This window comes from Dioscorea cayenensis, unplaced genomic scaffold (assembly GCF_009730915.1).
Source record: "Dioscorea cayenensis subsp. rotundata cultivar TDr96_F1 unplaced genomic scaffold, TDr96_F1_v2_PseudoChromosome.rev07_lg8_w22 25.fasta BLBR01000130.1, whole genome shotgun sequence".
NCBI classification, from domain to species: domain Eukaryota; kingdom Viridiplantae; phylum Streptophyta; class Magnoliopsida; order Dioscoreales; family Dioscoreaceae; genus Dioscorea; species Dioscorea cayenensis.
In genome coordinates, this window is record NW_024086521.1 from 4,381 (window position 1) to 9,594 (window position 5,214).

Here is a 5,214-nt window from a genome sequence, read left to right on the forward strand (position 1 = left end):
CATTTTATCAACAAAATTATTATTACATCTTCGCTTAATTAGATAGTAATCTTGGTGTTTTTATTCCCTACTCTATATTTTCTTGACACTACTTATGAGATAATTGATGAATATGTGCAGGAAATGTTGAATCCAGACTCGTACAAGGGGTTGCAAGACCAAGAGCTGGATAATGAAGAAGTAATGATGCTTGGTCTAGAAGAGAAAGTACCATCTACTCCAGGAATCATGAAGAAGGTGCTTCGGAAGATGAAGCGGGCCAGGAGACGCCACAAGAAACGCCCCAAGGCGGTTGGGAATGTGTAAGAACAGAACAAGGTTGACAAACCTTTGTTAAGTGGTACCAAGCTCGACAACTCTCCCTCCACCTTCAAAAGACTATGTTCATCGTGCTTCCAAGTCATGGGTAAGAGGGAAACCTTCATCTATAAGCCCTAGTGAGGTAAGACAAGGTACGTCAAGCTAAGTGACATTAAACAAGCTCTTCTTCAGAAGCAACCTAATTCTTTATTGTTTTCCTAATTTTTAGTTTAGTGTTTGCATAAATAAGGTTTTAAGTGTTGGTGTCTTGAATCTTAGATGCTTTTGCTGTGATTTTATCATTGACATTGCAGTGTTATCATCTACCAAATCATGTGTGGAAAAGAATCTTGGTCATTTGAGCGTGCCTTTCATGTTTTTTCTGGTTAAAATTACATTGTGAGGCAGCCCCTGAGTGTATATTTGTGTTTATGAATTTTCCACAGAGCCTGCAAAGTTTTCTACGTGTCCAGAGAACACACACGTCCTAGGTGGAGCAATATCAGAGTACCCCACTTCTATCGATTACCTTACCTCTCATCTATTTGTGCTTCTCCCTTTCTTGTTTCTTTTATTCTTGCTTTCATTACATTTTATCAACAAAATCATTAATCTGTCTTCACTTAGTTAGATAGTAATCTTGGTATTTTAATTCCCTACTCCCTGTGGATACGATGCCCTCTCACGTGTGATTTATTACTTCGACAAACACGTGCACTTGCGGGTTAAACACAAGGGGCATTGTCACCTTGATGACGAAAGATAACCAGTCATAGTATAGTGATGTCTAAATACTCTGAACTCTATCACGTCATCACTATCAAATCTAGCATATAATTAGTCAAACTCAAATGATGACATAACCTCTAATGTCGAGTGCACAGATAGCTGGCTCCCTATTCGATAATAACCTCCTCTAGCTACCCACGGCCAATAGCGCTTCAATATCGTCAGCTATCTCATCTACCCTATTGAATCTTACTTAATGTACTCAAGTCTGCAAATCTAGACTGTCCATACTTGAGTTTAGCTAACCGCTCAAAATGAGCCTGATGCTCGGAATCGAGAAATCTATATGCTCTTGCTCAGGTGAGGTCTCTTGGGGGTGCTTGCCGGCTTGCTTCTTCATCCTGGGTGTCATATTAGCAAGTATTGAAAAGAAAATGATCAAATCCACTCAAAATAACAATATTGCAGAAATCCATACGGTCGTGTGGAAATTTCACAAGCACGTGTTGATCCACGGTCCTTGAAAGCCGCATGGCCATTATGCACAAAATCCAAAAATACAACTTAATATCATTTATAAACTTATTCTGAGCATGCAATAACCACATTAGCATATAAACAAAACATATTCACCAGTTTAATCGACTAAAATCAATTAATGGTGAAGAAAAGAGAGAATGAGGGTTTACTGACAATATGAAGTTCAAAACCTTGAAAATGGACTGGAAAACTCGAGTAAAACCTCTCTAAATAAACGGCACAAGGTTGGGAGAGAGCAAGGATTCATTCACCGAGTGTTTGGAAGTGAGAATATGGAGAAATGCGAAGAGATTTTAAAGAAACCCCGTGCCTCTTGATGCTCTGTTCATCCACACGAACATGTGGAAATTACACACTCCCGTGTGCCTCTACAGGAGAGCTTCACAGGGGCAGACACACGCCCCTGTGTGTTCTCAGGATAACACTCTGAACCTCTAAAAGCATCAACACGAGCATGTGGAAATCCTCCACGCCCGTGTGCCCGACCCACAGGGGCATCCACATGCCCCTCTGGCTCCTCTGTCCACACGAGAAATTCCTCTAAGTGTTTCACTTGCTTGTGTGAAAATTCCACACGGGTGTGGATCCTCACAGGGCCACTCACAGGGGCTTTCACAAGGCTCTGTGTCCTCTCAAGATGGCGAGGTCTTCTCTACAGGAAATTACCCACACCCGTGTGTAATGCATAGAGTCAGAACTTGGGACAGACACATGCCCCTGTGTCTTCTCAGGATAGAGCTCTGAACGCCTGCAGAGAAACACACGCTCGTGTGGAAATCCCACATGGGCCTGTGACCATCATAAGGTTGTTCATAGGGGCAGACACAGGCCCCTATGTCCTCTCGCGATGAGCTCTGAACAAAAACACACACCCGTGTGGAATTTCCACACTCCCGTGTGTTTTCGCTGGATTACATAGAAAAATTTGCAGGCTCTGCTGAAAATTTCTGAACATCTATACATACTTAGAGCGTGCCTCTACAATGCAAAATTAACTAGAGAATCATGAAGGACATGCTCAAATGACCAAGAAACTTCACCACATGCAATTAAGCACACGATAACATCAATGATCCATAAGAAAAACACAACAATTTGAATGTATAAATCAAGACACCAACACTCAAAACCTTATTCATGCAAGTACCAAAATAAAAACTAGAAAGACAATAAAGACTTGGGTTGCTTCCCAAGAAGTGCTTGTTTAGCGTCACTAAGTTTGACGTATCTCTCCTTACCTCACGGGGGCTCATAGCTGAAGGTTTCCCTCTTACCCATAATTTGAAAGCGTGATGAACATAATCTTTTGAAGGTAGAGGAAGAGTTATCAAGTTTGTTACCATACAATTGTTCATCACCGTTACTCCGTTCTTGCACATCTCGATTAGCCTTGGGTATTTCTTAAGACGTCTTCTTGTATGTTTCATCTTTTTAAGCACACTCTTCACTATCCCCGAGGTAGATTGTACCTTATCCTCTAGACCAAGCATTAAGACTTCTTCATCCGTCATTCTTTGGTCTAACAACCCCTCATACGGATTCATCATTTCATGCACATATTTATCAATTAGTTTATCGGTAGTGTCAAAAAAATAAAGAGTATCATCAAAGTCAAGAGATTGTCACATGGCTTTGGCGAGGTAGTATATCAACTTGTTTTCACCAACCCTCAGTGTCAACTCCCCACTGTCCTGTCGATAAGTGCCTTGGAAGTGCACAAGAATGGCCTCCCAAGTATCAAAGGAACATCTACATCCTCCTCGACATCCAACACTACAAAGTCCACATGAAATATGTACTTGTCAACCTTGACAAGCACGTCTTTAATGATGCCGCTTGGATGCCTAACCGTTCTGTCCGCCAATTGTAATGTCATCATAGTGGGCCTAGGCTCTCCCAAGCCTAGCTTCCGAAAGAACGAGTATGGCATGACATAGAAATTAGCCCAAGAATCCACCAATGCCATCTCCTCAATCATATTACCAAAGTTGCATGGGATGATGAAGCTTCCGGGGTATTTCTTCTTGTTCCGCATATTCTTTTGCAACACCACCAAATAAGAGGCATCGAAGAACACTGATGCAGTCTCCTCCAACTTCCTCTTATTGGTTTAAAGATCCTTCAAAAACTTTGCATACCAAGGCATTTGAAACAAAACCTCCACAATAGGAATGTTGATGTGCAATTGCTTGAATAGACCCAAGAACTTCTTGTATTGCTCATCATTTTAGTTGTTCTTCAATATCGAGGGATAAGGGATTCTTAGCTTATAAGGCATGGTTTCCACCTCTTTCTCCTTGTTAGTTCTCTCCTCAACCTCCATGACCTCGGGTGCTTCAACATTGATCTTCTCAATTGGGAGTCTACCCTCAACCTCATGACCACTTCTCAAAGTGATCGCCTTCACATGTTCTCTAGAATTGGTTTCAGTGTTACTGGGTAAACAAATTTGTGGTCTCTCCGATAGAGACTTCGCAATTTGCCCCACTTGATTTTCTAGATTGTGCAATGAAACGGTGTGTTTGCGAAGTGTATCTCCAACCGATTGAAATCTCAAGGTCGGTCATCTGGGTTTCCAAGCCTGAAACTCGATTCTCCTTGTTCGGGGCTTGTTGTTGTTGGAAATCTGGTGGTGCCATGGCCTTTTGTTGCCCTTGGTTATTCCAAGAAAAGTTGGGATGGCTTCTCCACACTTGGTTGTCAGTATTTCTATAAGGATTACCTTGTCCTCTTCCCGAATTGGCCACAAAGTCTACTTGTTCAGTTGGGGCTGAAGTAGCAATCGAAATGGAATAATTAGATGGCATATGTGAACCCCCACAACCAGCACAACTTGTGATTGTGGCTACCCTTGGTGAAGTCAATGTATCCAATTTCTTGCTTAATGCCTCTACTTAGGCTGCCAAGGATGTAACCGCATCAATTTCATGGAGTCCGGCCACTTTCTTCCTTTCTCTTGCATTCCATTAGTAGCTATTCAAACTCATTTCTTCAATCAATTGCCAGGCTTCTACGGGAGTCTTGTTCTCCCATTGTACCTCCTACGATGGCATCTAGAAGTTGTTTATTGCTTGAGCTCAACCCATTATAAAATGTATTAATGATCATCCACTCGGGGAACCCATGTTGTGGACACTTTAACAAAAGGTCTTTGAATCGTTCCCAAGTCTCAAACAATGTTTCAAGTTCCATCTGAACAAATGAAGATATCTCATTATGAAGCTTTGCCAATTTTCCCGGAGGGAAGTACCTTCCAAGGAAAGCTTTGACCATTTCGTTCCATGTTGTGATGGAAGCTCTTGCCAATGAATGAATCCATTGTTTGGCCCTTCCTTTCATAGAGAACGGGAAAGCCCTCAAGCGAATTGCATCATTAGAAACCCTATTGATCTTCAACATGTCACACACTTCAAGGAAGTTTTTGATATGATTGTTTGAGTCTTCATCGGTTAACCCATTAAATTGTACAGACAGTTGAACCATCTGAATAAAGGTCGCCTTCAACTCAAAATTCTATGTTGCTACTGGTGGCCTCATAATGCTTGATTGTGTCCCATGAATAGTAGGTCTAACAAAATCTGAAAGAGTTCTTCGTTGGCCCACTTGTTCAGCCATGTTTTCAGATCCTTTATCCTCTATCTCAGC

The 5,214-nt window shown here is 41.6% G+C and overlaps 1 non-coding gene across 1 annotated transcript; it reads left to right on the forward strand.

Annotated features, from left to right (window-relative positions):
- The first annotated feature begins 4,687 nt into the window (after positions 1-4,687).
- On the forward strand, positions 4,688-4,793 carry LOC120253612. The gene has a single exon (XR_005534341.1). It is a non-coding gene; the product is annotated as a small nucleolar RNA R71 (small nucleolar RNA).
- Positions 4,794-5,214: the final 421 nt, after the last annotated feature.